Source organism: Sceloporus occidentalis, unplaced genomic scaffold (genome assembly GCF_023333645.1).
Source record: "Sceloporus occidentalis isolate IW3139 unplaced genomic scaffold, rSceOcc1.0.p SCAF_2, whole genome shotgun sequence".
Classification (NCBI taxonomy): domain Eukaryota; kingdom Metazoa; phylum Chordata; class Lepidosauria; order Squamata; family Phrynosomatidae; genus Sceloporus; species Sceloporus occidentalis.
The window spans coordinates 94,509,867-94,527,962 of NW_028316982.1; the positions used below are offsets into that span (position 1 = coordinate 94,509,867).

Below are 18,096 nucleotides of genomic sequence, written 5' to 3' on the forward strand. Positions count from 1 at the left end.
GAGGCTGACCACAGAATTGTGCTGGAGGACCTACAAATGCCTAGAGAAAACCATGGTCTGTAGTTTGGAGAGAGCTTACCCCAAACATCTATCTATATATAATAATAATATAATAATAATAAATAATTTATTTATAGCCTGCCCAATCACTAGGAATCCGGGCGGGTTACAACAGTAAAAATACATTACAGTAAAGTACTAAACGGTCCCTTCCCATAAATCTGAGACTTGTTGCAAACAGCAATCGAGTCATTATTATCTGGGGAAATTTAGGTCCAAAACACATTGCAGAAATAATTCAGTTTGAGACCGCTTTAACTGTCCTGGCTCAATGCTCAGGAATTCTGGGAACTTTTTGTTTTGTGAAACATTATGCTCTGGTGCCACTATAAACTACAAATCCGAAGATCCCCTAGCATTGAGCCAGGGCAGTTAAAGTGGTCTCAAATTGGATTATTTCTGCAATGTATTTTGGGCCTCAGTGCTACAGGAGGACCGATACAGGAATTACCATTTAAAAAAATGTTCAGGAAATATTTCCGTTGTTTCCTTTGTGAAGAAATCTGGTGAGCACCAAGTTTTAAAAAATGATTTAGATTCTGGAACAAGGAACAGCTTACACAATCTTTTCCAAAGATAAACAATAGCATCATGCACTGATTTTAAATTATGGAGGGACCAAACTGAATAATATCTGCAGGCTCAGGGGAAAGCCATCACAGTGGCTCTCTAATATCTCAGCTTGCCAGACCATGTAATAGAGATCTCAGCAGCAATTCCACTTACTCACTGCTTGAGCCATTGCTGATGAAACACCAGAGACGTAAGAGCAGTGATAAATGATCATTTTGTCTCTAAAGAGTCTGGATCCCTAGTTTTGTTATAAGATATTCTGAAGATCTACAAGTGGAAACAACATGTTAATCAAATAAGACAGTCAAATGTGTGGTAGATTCTGAGACTGCATTTAAATCTATTATTCAAAGCTCAAATATTGAAGAACCTGACATACCTGAAGGCAACGCAATGGATGCAATTACTCTCATTTTGAGAATTATTAAATCACACTGCAGGTTGTTACAAAGTAATCTAATCATCTTTGTGAAAGAAGACTGACTCATCCTTTGCCCCCTAAGCAGTGTAACTTGGTACATATACTTTATACTGGTGTTATTTTGTAAGTAAACCACACACCCCACTAATTTAATAGAACAATATCTAAAGGCGACATTTAGACAAAATAAAGTACCAAGCGCTAAAGCCTGACACAGGGATTATATGATATAACCTTGTTTACATCCCTGTTACAGGGATGAAATGGCAAGCAGCTTGAAAAAGATGCAGTGCTGTAAGTAAGAGAGGGTGCAGAAACCACTGAACAAGAATTTCACTAGTTTATATAAACTTATAAGAGTATAGAAAAGTTACTGCTTCAGCCTATGATTCTCAGAGTCCCTCAGGCAGCAGAGCCCAAAATGTAATTTCTCCAAGGTCAGAGACTTACTGTGGAGGAACTTTAAAAAATGCAGGTCCTAATCCAATCAAAAACCTCCAAGGATACCAGTCTAGTGAAATATTATTAAGAACAGTATCTGTCTGCAGTGGACAGTCAGTAATTTCAGTACATAATATGATGAGTTGTATTTGTGTGTTTGGATTTGGAAGCAAGCAAGACATACAGAGATATTAGTATACACAAACCAAAGCAATCATGTTTCTACAGTGGTCAAGTCGTGCAGTGGACAGTGTATAATCTGGAAAGACCACTGACTGGTTGAACATTATTCCAAAACCAAACCATTTTAGGATAGAGACACATCGACAATACAGTTCTTCTCTCCACCCGACTTACCGCTTTCATTAAAAATGTTGTGTTAGATCATCTTGAAGGCTCACTGCTGTTAATCTGGTACCACACAACCCACGATTTGAATGTAGTCCCTGATTTGGAAACACCAACACAATCCTGTCTCAAACCCAAAGAGTTTGAAGCACCACTCCAGACAGAGCAGCCAAAAGTACAATTCAGCAAGACAGAAATGAACACAACAATGTAACAAATAAAGCAACGGATTAAGACAGGTGTTTGGAGGTGAAGTCACCTTTTTATTTTGTTTTATGGAAATAATTAACATGAAAAATCAAGTAAAGAGTATGCATACAGCTAGGAAGACAAGGTGCCAATATGCCAAGAATGGTCCCATCACAGGACTTTTTCATGGATGCTAAGCTTATGCACTTGAAATGAGAAGGAATGGTAGTTTAAAACTTACCACAGTACTATCCCTTCTGTATTAAAGGCATCTAGAGACTTCCCTTGTATATAGTCCATATAAAACAATGGCATTCAAATTTACAGAGGGGGAGAAGAAATAAAACACAAATAACCATCTCGGAAGAAAGATTTGATTTGTGATTACTGTATATACAGTACTCATGTATAATTCTAGATATTTTAGTAAAAAAAATTGACCCCAAAACCTGAGTCGACTTATCTATGGGTCAATGTAAGTTCTGTACTTTAACTCTCATCTTGGTGAAAGGCAAGAGTGTCCTGGAAGAACTGACTCCCTCTCTACTTTTGTATCCATCCAGCCTTTTAGATGAACATATCAATTATGCCTGCTGGGATTTTGCACATTCTTTGGCACAGGGACGTAGCCAAGGGGGTCGTTCTTGGGGTCCGGACCCCCCCTTCCGTTAGATAAAATGAATGGTGTGTGCTGCTGTGCTGCTGCACCCAAGCCCCATTATAATGGTGGCACTTAGTCTGGACCCCCCCCCCCCCATTCCCAAAATCCTGGCTACGTCCCTGTTTGGCATTGCTTTGCTTCATCCGTTAAATCCATTGTTATGTGCTCCTAAATATTATCCTCAGTTTATCCATGGGTCATATCAAAATCCATAATTTTGGCCCCAAGTCCTGCCGTCGATTTATACATGAAGTCGACTTATAGTCAAGTATATACGGGCCTGTTACAGACAGCCAAAGTAAAGCTGCTTTGGTGTTTCAATGACGCATGTGTCCTAAGAGTCCAGAAGTCGCACCAAAGCCATGCTCCAGCCCTAAGCACTAGAGCGTGGCTTTGGTGCGGCTTCTGGATTCTTAGAACGCATGCATCATTGAAACATCATACCTCCACTGTGACTAGAAGCAGCTTTATTTTGGCTGTCTGTAACAGGCCACGGTATGAACAGCCAAACGCTGCATGATTAGTAGAGATGGACGTCTTATAGTTTCTACTTCTTCAACTGAAATATCTTTTAAATCTCTCTGTACCCACTTCCTATATTCCTTGATTCCTCTTGATCAGTAATGAAGTTCCACATTGCAAATTTGCAATTTTCTCATCTTTAATCCCATCTCTCTTTATCACTTCCGGTCACAGCTATCATTTATTTTAAGAGTTCTTTAGTCTGGATCTTTATTACTTTGAGGGCATCCATGTAGAACTCTTAATATTACTGTATTCTTTTTTTTTTTAAAAAAAGAAACACCTTTTATTAAAAACCAAGGTGATAAAGAAAGGGAAAGGTCAGAATGAAGACCATTTTGCATTCCTTTAGTGTGCTTGTGTGGGTGCAAATCTTGAAAATGAAATCCTTATTTACTTGGTCAGAACCAAAGCAACAGAAGGTGCTAAACATGGGACTTGTTTGTTGTTAGTTTCTTGGAGGTTGACACTTCCAATCAGAATTACAAATAGAAGCTATTAAATTTCTCTGTTGAGACTATTGCAAGCAAACCAATCTATGCATTAGGAGAAACAAACATCTTATTTGTGAAATAACACTTCCCCAAAGTATGCTTGCAAATAATACGAAAGATACATGCAGTAAGCAGAAAAACTATTTGCACAGTGACTTAGTATGGCAATTTCCCTTAGGCTACCCTTGGGGTTATGATTCAAATCCTGTCCTCCCCCTGGGTTTGTAGCTTTGGGAAGAGCTATGACATATACCTTGTGTGCAATAACAATTCCAGATTCCAAAATATACTCGCCTGATACCTTGGAGAGACAGTGTATTGGACTACTAGACAAATAGCCATTGTGTTACAGTAATATGTTAACTATCTAGGGTATCTACATTTATTTATAACAGTGTTACTCAGCCTTTGGCTCTCCAAATGACTAGGACCTCAAAGTCCAGAATATCTATTTATCGTGCTGGCTGTTGCTTCCAAGAGCTGAAGTCCAAAACATTTGGTGGATGAAGATTTGAGAACTACTGCTTTATTCACTATGGGCAGAACCTCTAGACTGGGCCCAGCCAGGAAGGGATCCCAGTAATGCCCTATTTTAGAGCAAGGCTGAACAAAATGTAGATCAGGATTTATTGATTAATATCTGGGTGATTTCCAACAGACTGGTCAGGGTTTCTCACTGCTAGTTTTCTAATAGCAGCAACAACTTAGACCTCGGAGTGAGTTTTTGTGAGTTAGGTGCTGGCTATTGATCACTGGGCTGAGCATGTGCTCAAAGGCAATCTATTCCTTCATTTTCATATATTCACTCATCCTGAGCCACTATTTTGCACCAGTGTAATGGGCCTCAGAGGTCTAGTAAAAACAAAAAGAAGTTCCTGCAAACCTGAAATCTCCCCCCCCCCCCCATTAGACCAGCCATCACCTTAGGAAAAACATCGTAGGAACTTCAGAAATATTGTAGTTGGACATTGCTTTAACTGCCATGGCTATGGAAGTCTGGGATTTGTAGTTTTGTGAGATATTCAGCTTTCTCTACCAGAGAGCTCTGGTGCCACAACAAACTACAGATCCCAGGATTCCATAGCACTGAACCACAGTTAAAGCAGTGTGAAACTGCATTATTTTAGCAGGACAGATGCAGCACTAGTGAAAATTTACTCTATTTATTTTTCACAGTTAAGAGAGGAAGTGACCCTTTCACAGTACTGTGTGTTGTGATTCATCTTTAACATACCAACATCCTATGGAATCCTGGGATTTGCAGAATAAGGAGGGGCATGCAAAGAACTAAGAGAGTCAGCATGGTGTAGTGGTTTGAGCACTGGACTACAACTCTGGAAACCAGAGGTTTCAAATCCCTGCTCGGCCATGGAAACTCTCAGAAGAAGGCAGAAAGCAAGCCCCTTCTGACTAAAAATCTCATGATTGGGTCACCATTAGTCAGAATCAACTTGAAGCCAGCCACACAATAATGTAGAATGCTCAGACAAAGATTTCTAATGTAGTCTAATCAGATTACAAATCATATGATCCCATAACATGCAGCCATGACAATTTATTGTGGCACCAGAGCTCTGCCATTGGATATGTCTCACAAAACTGCAGTTCCCAGACTTTCCTTGCATTGAGCCAGGGCAGTTAAAGTGGTCTCAAATTGGATTATTTCTGCAGTGTGTTTTGGACCTTAGTCTCAGAGTTGCTACAACATCTCTCTGCATACTGATTCTACAGACTAACAAGGCTATATCTGAGTTTTTGTTGTTGTAGTTGTTGTGTGTGTCTTTGGTCACTATCATATTATGCCATTATAGCACTATTAATCCACTTTTTTGTTTCTTTTTTTGCTATGGCTGCCTCCTGTGGAATCCTGGGGTTTGTAGTTTAGTGAGCCCTAAGAGCTCTCTAGACTAGAGGATAATTCTTTTTTTAAAAAATACACATATTATTTTTATTCAAACAGTTTTTCCAACTTGACAGCTCCAAATTGTAATTCCCTTTTATCATTGCAATAAAAGAAAATCTAAAAAGAAGAAATAAAAAAGAAATAATAACAATTCAGTCCTTTTCATTCCAGAACAGAGTTACGTCTCTTTTAATTTATCCAGTCTTTCTAATTCTGTTCTTCCTTTCTTCTCCCAGCAAGCAGGTAATCAGTTGCTTCGTTTCCAACCAACACACCTACTTAGAACATTTAAAAAAAGGAATCTGCTCCCATGCAATCATGTTTAGAGTGTTCCATATATGCAGAACAGGAACATTGTAGGAGACAGAGGACTTAGGTAAGATGATGTAATGTTGATTGGTTGCTGTCTGGGGCCCTGTTTTATAGTCAGAGTTGTGAAAGAGCCTACTTTTCTCACACTTTTAATCCATGCTTATGTGTACTGCAATTGCAGCCCTAATCCCTTTTAGCCTTTGTGTGAAATTGTGTGATTCATGAAAAATATAGGGGTGTGATCTTGTGTAGGTAATACCAGTGAGATGTTCCTGGGTGAACAGCTTGACGGTGACTATCCCACTTGCACAACGGGGTGTTGTATAGCTGCAACATACCCGTATTGTAGCTAAACTTCATTTATTCAGTATCAATGAAACTTAGTGCTCCAAGACTCTCACCTAAACTTAACCAGCAATGTAGCCAAGGGGGGGGGGGGGTTTCTTGGGGTCTGGACCCCCCCTTCCATTAGAAAAATGAATGGTGCATGCTGCTGCGCCGCCGTGCCCAAGCCCCATTATAATGGTGGCACTTAGTCAGGACCCCCCCCCCCCCTTTCCTAAAATCCTGGCTACGTACCTGACTTAACCTTACCTTTTGATTCACTGGAAAGCATGCAGAGGACCATATAGCCATGTTTACAGTATATATGTAGGATTTATGAGGCCCCTGTTTTGTACAGGACATCCTGTTTTGGGGGGTCGTAAAGTGGAATCATGGATTGGAGTGATACAGGACATCCCAAATCCCATATTTGAGAGTGAGCACAAGGCACAGTTCCACAAGACCAGCCTCCAAGGATAATGGATCATGCATGCAGTTATCAGGTCTTTTGCATGACATCACTATTCCTCTTCTGTCAGACCTGGATGACACCAAGCACTGGGATAAAGTTCTCATTTCATAATGGCTGAGCAGTTTGAGATCCTTGTGATATTTCAATTCATGAAATCGAATCTCGTGAGAGGCCTCCACTCCCATAACTTAAGACGGCTTTCTATAGTTCTGCCAATTCATTTTGTACCGCTCTGCAGCAAATCCAGCAACCCTAGTATATATGTCTGCCATACCTCCAAGACCATGCAAGCCATCAGGACTCGGCTGGCAGGTTGGGGGTGCGCTGCTGTGTCTGCTTTCTTTCATCAGACTGGCTGTATTGTTTTATTGTTTTAAAGATTAATCAGGATCATTATGGGTGAAGGTGTGGGTGGATGTGTGGATGTCTTAGCATGGGGATGTGGATGTCATATTGTGGGTTTGATGGTTGAGTGCAAGCTGGGAAAGAAGTTGAATAATATGTACGTTCTTTGTTCATTTTTTTGTCTTTGTGTCTTAAGAGAAATGTGTTGTGTAGGTTATGTATGCTATGTGTTTATTTTTTTCTAGAAAGAATATATATATGAAATTTGGCATGCGTATAGTAAGTGTGGCTAGGGCAACACTTATTTAGTTTTTTATAAAATGTATGTTTGCTGATATCTAGATTTCTCTTTTCTATTCTGGTATTTTTGTTAGGACTTAGTTTGATTTATTAGTAGATTGTTTAATCTTAAGCCTTTGTCATACCTAGGTTGAAAAGTGGAATTAGAGCAGAATAGCAGTGTTTGTGGTCATACCTTATCACATGATGCTCTGTCTATCCAGTAGCTGGTCTGTGGTCCATCTACTGCTGGAGCGCCCCTTTTCATTGAGGGGCAAAACCTGTCTTTGTCCCCAAGTCATGTTGCTTTTTCACTATTGAGTGGGTGCAATAAGTTCTTTCCAAAGCAATTCTGATATGCAGTCATGTGGGTGTGATCATGCTCCTCTCCCCCTCTTCCCATACCCTCATTATTCTCAAGCAGGCTGTTTTTATTTTATTTTTATCTTTCAATTGCTTTTCTGGTCAAGCAGTTGTGCTAAAAATGAATAAAAACAAAACTAAACACAGACTAGGAATGGGTAGGGTGGAGAGAAGGAGTTATGGACGCCAGTGTGAGGAAGGCAGGCAACAAAACAGAAGCCACACCTCCACACTTTTGAAGAGCTGTGCAGTAATAATTGTCCCCAATTATTGTTTGTTTGCATTTGCTAGCCTGACAGGATTGTGCTGCCTTATTCATTTCTGTGAAGTGTTTAGCCTATTGCATAGTTAGTTAGTTCCCTGAGAAAAGTGGCATCCAGACAAAAAATGCTGCTTCTGCTGCTGAATATAGGGGCTGTTAACTAGATGCTGCAAGCAAAATGCCAAATTTTCTAGAACCTCCGTTCTTAGTAGCAGTATACCTGTTGAATATCTGTTAAAGGCACAGAAGAAGCTCTGTGAGAAAGAAGAGTGGTAATGAATATAGGCCATGGGCTGCAGATTGCAAACCCCTGCTTTACAAACAAAGAATCTAAAAAGAAAACCACATCTTCTGTTTTATCTGTATAAAGCAACTTTGAATGGAGTGGTTTTGAGTGGGAAATTAGCAATGTACTAGTCAACTGTTTCAAGACCCACCACATGATTTGCATAATAATAATGTATGCCAGCAATTGTGGCTGCCCAGATTCAAGGAATTAGAAGAACATGAAACTCTGAGAGAGAGAAATTCTTGCTGCCTGGACAGGGAAAGAGAGTAAGGAGGCGAAAAGACTGAATGGAACAATTGTTGTGTGCTTTAATGTTGGTTCTGACTTATGGTAACCCTAAGATGGACCTATCATGGAGTTTTCTTGACAAGATTTGTTCAGAGAGGGTTTGCCTTTTGCATTCCTCTGAGGCTGAGAGAGTGTAACTTGCTCAAGGTAAATTAATTTGTAATTAAATAGAAGATTGAGTAAGATCTTTGAATATCTCTAGAATCATATATAGGTAAATGTCATAAGAAAAAAACAAACAACACTTTCTGAACAATCCTCTTGCAAGATCACTATGGGTTGTCAGCCCTGTTATTTCCACAGACCCACAAATGTAAAGTTTTTCAATCCCGGGGTAGCTATCTCATCTTGATGTTGACAGATAGGTTTCATTCTCCTCTGGAACTTGTTGCTTCATTCCCCTCAACGTCATGCTTCACGCCCTCATATTCCCCCATATGTGCCTGCATGCATTTTGGGATCTTCTTTGGAGCTACTTCTTTGAATGCTTTGTATTGTTTTAACTTGCACAGTTTTAAATGTTGTTAGCCACTTTGAGTCCCTGTAGCGGGAGGAAGGCGGGATATAAATAAATACAACAATAATGATAATACTTCTCAGTTCCGTCCCACCACCCTCATATATACTTCTATTGGGAACATAGAAGAGGGCCATTTTGATGGTTGCTCCCAGGCTTTGGATCTCCCTTCCAAGAGAGGCTAGACTGGCCCCATCCTTGCAGTCTTTCTGCAAGGCAAATGAAGAATTTTTTTGTTTCAGCATGCCTTTGAAGACTGACTTCTCAAAGGGAATAGACCTTCCATAATCTGCTGTATTGTCTATTTGTTGTTTTCTTTTTAATGTCTATGTTTTGAACTCATTTAATTGTATTGATAGTTTAATTACATTTATAACTTTGGTACAAGCGCCAGCATGGTGTAGTGGTTTGAGCGTTGGACTACGACTCTGGAGATCAGGTTTCGATTCCCTGTTCAACCATGGTAACCCATTGGGTAGCCCTGGGTGAAACACATACTCTGAGCACTTGAAAAACCTGTTATAGGTTTGTCTTAGAGTCGCCATAAGTCAGAAACAGGTCAGTTAGGGTTATGGCAAAGGCCAGCATGGGTGAGAGGCTTCTCAATCACTGTTTGACCCACTGTTCTGTTGCTGCTCCCAAGGTGACTGGGTGCAAAGGGAGAAGCTTCTCCCCAAGGAAGAACTCTCTATCCTTCTTCGCCAGGACAGACATGACTACCCCACACAGCTTCAAGTTGACCTCCCCCCCACCCCCGTAACACTAACATTGTTTCTTCTGTTACCTCCTCAGCTTGTGTGATGAAAGAAAGCAGACACAGCAGTGCAGCTCCAACCTATCAACCAAATCCTGGTAAAGCTCACAAAACTTAAGCAGGATCCAAAATGTGAAAGCATTTTGCTGCTGCTTCCCCCAGCCAACATATGCTGTAGCTCAGACCTGCACAACTTGGCAGTAGATAGGGGCCAAAATTAAAATAGGCTAAACTTCTTCGGGTCGCATATAGGTTTTAATTAATTAAATAATATTAATATTAATTAATGTTAATTAGAATTAATTAATGTTAATTCCATCCTCCTCCTCCTCTGCCTAACCCTGTCTTCTGGAGAAAGCTGAGTGGCAGAGGAGCCTTGCCTGTCCTTCTACTCATCTGTCCAGACTTCTGCTTGAGAGATGAGCATCTTCCTCCTCTGTTGCCTGGCCTTCTCAAGTGAAAGCCAGGAAAAGGAGAAGCATTTGCGTGTCCCCTTCCTCCTCCACCACCTGTGCTTCTTGGGAGAAAGCCGTGCAGCAGAGGAGCCTTAAAGGCTAGGTGTTCACCTGTCCCTCTCCTCCTCCACTGCCACTTGGCCTTCTCCTCAGGACAAAGCAGGGCAGTGGAGGAGCCTTGCAGGGCAAACATTTGGACCTTCCCTTCCACCTCCTCAACCCGGCCTTTTCCTTGGGAGAAAGCTGAACAGTGGAGGAACCTTGCAGGGCAAGTGTCCTCCTCCTCCTCGCCTGGTGGAGGAGGCTTGCTGGGTGAGGATTCACCCTTCCTCCTCCTCCTCTGCATGACTCTTTCCGCATGAGGAGACCAAGCGGTGGAAGAGCCTTAAAGTCGTTCACATTCTCGCAGGCCTCCCAAAATCCCTTGGCAGGCTACATGTGGCCCCCGGAACATATGTTGCACAGGCCTGCTCTAACTTCTCACTCCATTCAGTCTGTCTCAGAATAATAATAATAATAATAATAATAATAATAATAAATTTTATTTCTACCCCGCCCTTCCATGGAAATGATCAGGGCGGCTTACAAAATTTATAAAAACATTACAATACAGGATTAAAAATTCAGTATAACAATTAAAACCATTACTACAAAAAACAGGAACAGGAAACAGTAAAATAGGAAAATACATATATCAGGGGCAGAAGAAAAATGCAAAAAAGTTCCATCGGTCCAGGGTCAGAAGGGAAAAAAGGGGGCAGGAAGAATAGACAAACAAATTAAGGTGGGAAGGCCAGCCGGAATAGATATGTTTTCAGCTGTTTTTTAAAAACAGCTAATGAGGCGGCGGAGCGAAGCTCTGCAGGGAGCTTATTCCAAAGTAAAGGGGCAGCAGTAGTAAAAGCCCTCTGTGAGGTCCGGGTAAGGTTAGACCTAGGGACCTCCAACAATTTAGTCCCGGATGTTCTGAGTGTGCGGGGTGGATTATATGGGGAGAGGTGGTCCTCCAAGTACCCTGGGCCCAAGCCATTTAGGGCTTTATAGGTCAAAACCAACACCTTGTATTGAGCTCGGAAGTGAATAGGCAGCCAGTGAAGGTCTTTTAAAATAGGTGTTATATGGTCCGACCTGGAGCTACCAGCGACCAATCTGGCTGCCATGTTCTGCACCAATTGCAGCTTCCGAGTTTGGTACAAGGGTTGCCCCATGTAGAGCGCATTGCAGAAATCCAATCGAGAGGTTACCAAAGCATGCACAACAGATTCTAGGTCCTTTCGGTCCAGGTAGGGACGCAGCTGGCGTATCAGCCGAAGCTGATAACAGGCACTCCTGACCGTCGCATCCACCTGAGAAGTCAGCTGGAGCGACGAATCAAGGAGTACTCCCAAGCTGCGCACCGAGTCCTTCAGGGGGAACGTGACCCCGTTCAGGGCCGGGTGACAGATCTCAGAATGACACCATAGGAGTGAGTTTGCATGGGAAGACGAAGAGTGGGAGGCACCACCATACAAAGCGATCAATGAAGCTGCATGGTGGTTATAAGGGACCCTAAAAAGAGAGGTTTCATGCAACCTCATCCCCGCCATTGTCCTAAAGGCTCCTGGAACCCCTTGTCTTTCTTGCACTCCAATATTTGACTGAAGCCCCCTTTTCCCTCACTGCCCCACTGGATCTTTCCACACACATCCCAGGGAGGCAGTACCACTTACTTTGGGAATCACTGCTCTAGAAAAAAGGTGCAAACTGGAAACAATTTTTGGTGATTATGTGAGATGAAAAATTAGATGTTTACTATGGAGATTATCAGATGGAGTAAAGGACACAATGGTCCTGTCCTTACCCTGTCCTTATTGTATTGCTGCTAAAAGTTTTTCGGATGACGTGTGTCATTATCCGATCCTGAAGCTGTCCTTATTGTGCAATTCCAATAAGATTTTCAGATGATGTCACACTTATCCTGTCCTTCTCCCGTCCCTCGAGTGGCATGGTCCTGTCACTTTGTGGGTGCCACTGATGGGAGAGGGATGGGATAAGTGCGGACATGATAAGGAGAACTTCAGGATAGGATAAGGATGGGAGCGATCCCTCTTTACCCCATGTGATAATTTCCAATGTCTTCACTGGCATGCAGAGGAGTAATCATCAATGCTTAGTGTTTATAAAGAGCCTAATATTCAAAGCATTTCACATATATACAGTAGTCTTAAGAATTCTTGTAGCAGTGCTAGCCTAAAATATAGATCAATGTTATATTATTGCTTTCATAAAACAGAGTGAAGGGCTGAAATTGAGAGAGTTATGACCTGTTTGATGCTAGCTGACAAATTGATGGCTGAAATGTGATTTGAGCTGGAAATACTGCAGCTTACCACCTTAGCCACTGTACTGCATGAAATTCCTAAAAACAGGTTAAGTTGTTTGGAGGTATGATATATAAATCATATAGAAGCAATTAGGAGAGATGTTGTTGTATACCTTCAAGTCCTTTCCAACTTATATTGACGCTAAAGCAAACTTATTGTGTTGTTTTCTTGGCATGTTTATTCAGAGGGAGTTTGCCATTGCCTTCCCCTGAGGCTGAGAGAGTGTGATTTGCCCAAAGTCATTCGGTTGGTTTACATGGCCGAGCGGGGATTCGAACTCTGGTCTCCAGAGTCATATTTCAGTGCTCTACACCATGCTGGTTTTCCATTATTATTTGCATATCCCTTATGTACAGTAGTGTGTGCGTCTGTGTGTTGATTGCCTTCGAATCATTTCTGACTTATGGCGATTCCAAAAACCTATTTGGTTTTCTTGGCAAGTTTTGTTTAGATTTTTCATTGCCTTCCTCTGAGGCTGAGAGTATGTGACTTGTCCAAGATCAATCAGCATGTTTTCATGGTAAAACAGGGATTTGAACCCTGGACGCCAAACCACTAGTCTACACTGGCTCGACAGATCATATTCATGTCTGTTCTAGATTTTTTTCCCTCTGATCTGTTTTGCAGAATGAAATGAATTCTTTCCACTATAATAGTTGGAGCAATCCTTTCCCCAACCATGGTCATGCAGAACATGCAAAAGCTTCCCATTTTGAGAGAAAGGTGAGATAGAAATCAAATAAATACAATAAATCATAAATAAATGTGAACAAACAGTTCAGAAGAAGTGCATTGTACAGTTCTCCAAAATGGGTAAATGTTAAAATGGAGGTTGGAACTTTTGAGTTGCTGGCCTGAAGCTCAGAAAAAAATTCCTAAGTAGTAACCGTAACAAATGCCTGTTACGCAAGTGCTTAGACTCCAAAGTTCAAGGAATTAATAAACCTTTAGACCCTGTTGTATGATTTTAAAAAACCAACAACGATGTGAGGTTAAGGAAGAAACGTAAAATAAGAACAATAATGAGGGTGGGTTTACAACACAGAAGGAACACAAATATACCACAGTACATAAAGAACAGGTCTGTAGAAAATTGGTTTTGCCACCCTGGGATTTCATAACAAAAGGGTATGATTAAACTATTTTTTAATGAAGAAAGCAAGAATTAAGGCAACTTCAGAGTCAAACAGGAACTGTCTATTAGCAACCAAAAGACTTGAGTACAAACAGGCAAGGACTTTCCCATCAGTTATTTATGTTTCCTTATTAGGGCAAGTTACAACATACTAGGAAGGCAATATCCAGTTTTCCTTGTCACTTTACTGCTTTTTGTCTGTCCAGGTGCACTCTTTTGCACTTGGTATTTTAAAACCACCTCTTATAATGTGTACCTGTATAGATGTCAGTACATTTGATATGGCTTTTTAAAACGAGCAAATGGGGGGAAAGAGATTGTACATGGAAAGAAACAAAATTTTCATGAATAAATATGGGGCAAGATCTTTATAGTGGATCCTATATGACCCTGATGAAGACAGAGGCCCTTTCACACTACACCATTACAGCACTATGTCCTGCTCTGGCCCAATGCTAGGAAAGTCTGGGAACTGCAGTTTTGTGAGACATGTCCATTGGCAGTCTGTCAGAGAGAGCTCTGGTGCCACAATAAACTACAATCCTCAGGATTCCCTAGCACTGAACCAGGGCAGTTAAAGTGGTCTTAAACTGGGTTATTTGTGTGTTTTGGAACTAACTGAAAAAAAGAAGTTGACAGCATGGTAGACTTAAGTCTACTTCCTCAGATGCAACAGATTACTGCACCATGCTATTATAGTGCTGCAATTCCACTTTAACTGTTCTGACTGCCACCTGTTGCATTCTGGGATTTGCAGTTTAAGATGGCCATTTAGAATTCTCAGACAGTTTTTAGGCCCACTGGACTACAAACCCCAGAATGCAACAGGAGGCAGTCAGAGGAGTTAAAGTGGAATAGCAGCAATATGAGACTGTAGTGTGGTAATATGGTCAGTGTCTGTGACAGTTATATGATTAAATGTCACCACAGATTACAGCACTACTCTTATTGTGCTGCTATTCCACTTTTAACTGCTCTGTCTGCCTCCTGTTGCATTTTGGGACTTGTAGTTTAAAGAGGAGCTCTTAGGCCTCACTGAGCTACAAACCTCAGAATGCAACAGGAGGCACTCAGAGCAGTTAAAGTGGAATAGCAGCACTATAAGAGTGCAGTGTGGTAATGTGGTCAGTATCTGAGAGGTTTATAATGATTAAATACAAATAAATATAAATATCACCACATATTACAGTACTACTCTCATAGTGCTGCTATTCCATTTTTAACTGCTCTGGCTGCCTCCTGTTGTATTCGGGGATTTGTAGATTAAAGTGGGAGAGTTGATAATTCTCAGCCAGAGACCTCTTAGGCCTCACTGAACTACAAACCCCAGAATGCAACAGGAGGCAGCCAGAGCAGTAAAAGCGGAATAGCAGCTCTGTAGTGTGGTCATATGGTCAGTGTCTGACCCGTTTATATGATTAAATGTCACTACACTCTTATAGTGCTGCTGTTTCACTTTAAACTGCTCTGTCTGCCTCCTGTTGCATTCTGGGATTTGCAGTTTCAAGGGGGGGAGGCTTGATAATGCTAAACCAGGGCGCTTTTAGGCCTCACTGGACTACAAACCCCAGAATGCAACAGGAGGCAGCCAGGGCAATTAGCAGCAATATAAGAGCATAGTGCGGTAACGTGATGTCTCAGATGTTTATTTGATTGAACGTCAGCACTGTCTAAGGAAATTACCGCACTACAGTGCTGCTATTCCACCGTAGGCGCTCTGGCTGCCTCCTCCTGTTGCATTCTGGGGCTTGTAGTCCAGTGAGGCCTGGGAGCTACCTGGCTGAGAATTCTAAACGCCCGCTCCATAAACTACAAATCCCAGCATGCAACAGGAGGAGGAGGCAGCCAGAGCAGTAAAAGTGGAATAGTAGCAGCACTATATTAAGTGTGTGTGTGTGGGGGAAAACCCCAAGACTCTTATGGGTTCTATAGTCCCTCAGTCTCCATAGGTGAAAAAATAAACCCAAGCCAAGGCCACCTCAGAGTTAGTTCCTGCTTGGAGCAGGCGGGGCCTGGGGGCCTAAAATGGCGGCGGAAGAGGAGGAGGAGGGTGATGATGATGGTGGTGATGATGACAAGGCCCTGAGTCACGTGTGTCTGTGTTTGTGGGGAGGGAGGGAGGCAATAGAGAGGCATCGCTGCCTGGCTTCCTACGTCGGCGCCCGGGACCCCGCGGGCCTCCCTCCCTTCCGCCTCCTCCATTATTGCCTCTGGCCCAGTGACAGCAGCAGCAGCAGCAGCAGCAGCAGGAGCAGGAGGGGAAGAGGTCCAGGGAGAGGACGGTAAGGCTGCCTCCCCTCCTCCTCCTCCTCATCCCCTGCCCTTTCCCTTCCTCCCAAATAGACCCTAAAAGCCTGCTGGGGTTTCCTTTTTTATGCAGGAGGAGATTGATTTTGTGTGTCTTCTTATTTGGAGGTGAACCTTGTCCCTGTTTTCTTATCGAACTGGAAGGGAAGGGTCTGGCAACCCTGAAGCCCTATAGTGAGGGACCACTTAGGGAGCTGCTGGGGGTGTTCAGCCTGGAGAAGAGGAGGCTAAGAGGAGGTATGATAGCCCTGTTTAAACACTTGAAGGGGTGTCATGTATTGAGGAGCGAGCGAGCTTGTTTTCTGCTGCTCCAGAGATTAAAACATGGAACAGAAGGTGGAAGCTGCTGCAGGGAAAGAGATTCCGCCTCGACATTAGGAGGAACTTCCTGAGAGTCAGGGCTGTTTGATAGTGGAATATATCATCTTGGAGTGGAGTGGAGTCTCCTTCCCTTTATGTCTTTAAGCAGAGGCTGGGTGGACATCTGTCACAGGGGATGCTTGGATTGAGAGTTCCTGCAGGGCAGAATAAAGGGGTTGGGCTGGATCAGGGCCCTTGTGGTCTCTCCCAACTCTATGCTTCGATGAGGCCACAAGGGCCACCCAACCCCATTCTCCCATCAAAAAAGAGGATTATCTTATTTATATTTATATGTTATTTCATTTGCTTCCCTTGAGGCTGAGAGAGTGTGACTTGGGGGGGTTTGTTTTTTTAAAATGGGTCTCAGCAGGGCTGCATCCACATTGGAGAAATAACCCGCTTTTAAGCATCCTGGCTCAAGGCTATGGGATTGTGGGAGTTGGAGTTTGTTGTGAGGCCCAGAAGCTCCCACACAAGCATTCGAGGTAGCCTACTTTACAGGGTTGTTGTGAGGATATTAAGGTAAGGTAAGGAAGGGGAGGGGAGGGGAGGGGAGGGGAGGGGAGGGAGGGAGGGAGGGCTGCCAGAAGCCCAGCCAAGAGAAGAGCTGGGGGTTGTGGGGGGCCAAGCAAGGTGACCAAGGCATCCTCCTTTTCCCGAACGCGGCCTACATTTCAGCCTTCTGCCCAGGAGGCACTCCAAAGTGCCCTCCATTTTGAGCAGGTCCAAAACACATTGCAGAAATAATCCACTTTGAGACCGCTTTAAATGCCCCAGCCTAATGCTAGGGGATTCTGGGGACTGTAGTTTTGTGAGACATTTAATTTTCTGTGTGAGAGCGAACTCTGCTGGTGCCACAATAAACTACAGTTCCCAGGATTCCCTAGCGCTGAGCCAGGGCATTTAAAGCGGTCTCAAATTGGATTATTTCTTCAGTGTGTTTTGGACCTAGGATGCATATTTCTATGAGTGTTCCTAGCATTGCTTTTGGAATGTCCTCCATGTTTCTTCTGATTGTCCTACATCTCCCAATGCCTTGTCCTCCTTTGCGGTTATGACATCTGTAGGTTAAGTGAGTTGTGGTGTAATGATTGAGCTTTGGACTGTGACTCAGGAGACCAGTCTCTGCTTGGCCATGAAACCCATGGGTGTCCTAGGACAAGTCACACTCTCTCAGTCTCAGAGGAAGGCAATGGCAAACCTCCCCTGAAGAAATCTTGCCAGCAGAACCCTATGATAGGTTCGCCACAAGTTGGAAACAGACTTGAAGGCAAACAACATATGCACACACACACACACACACACACACACACACAGGGGTCCCACTGAGTTCAAAGAGGATTATGGTCAAGTCTTCATAACATTACAGAGCAGAGGAAAATCCATGCCAGGAAGTGAACAGGAAGGCCATGGGGTGGTCTAGTTGACAGGAATCCAGCATATGGTTAAAGCTTAAGGCCAATAGATTATAAGAGGTATTAGGTCAAAAGTTTTTGTGTGTGTGTGTGTGCCTTCAAGTCACCTGTTGACTCATGGCGACCCTATGAATTTCACAGGTTTTTCTTAGGCAAAGAATACTCAGAAGTGGCCTTGCCAGTTCTTTCCTCTGAAATACAGCCTACAGCACCTGGGATTCCTTGGTGGTCTTCCATCCACACA

At 42.6% G+C, this 18,096-nt stretch overlaps 1 protein-coding gene across 2 annotated transcripts in view; it reads left to right on the plus strand.

Annotated features, from left to right (window-relative positions):
• The first annotated feature begins 15,884 nt into the window (after nt 1-15,884).
• SGMS1 (sphingomyelin synthase 1) overlaps nt 15,885-18,096 on the plus strand; it is a 99,895-nt gene continuing 97,683 nt past the window's right edge. For both annotated transcript variants that reach the window (XM_089510360.1, XM_089510357.1), the window contains exon 1: nt 15,885-16,052. The gene's annotated coding sequence lies outside the window, so the exon portion shown is untranslated. The remainder of the gene's footprint in view (nt 16,053-18,096) is intronic.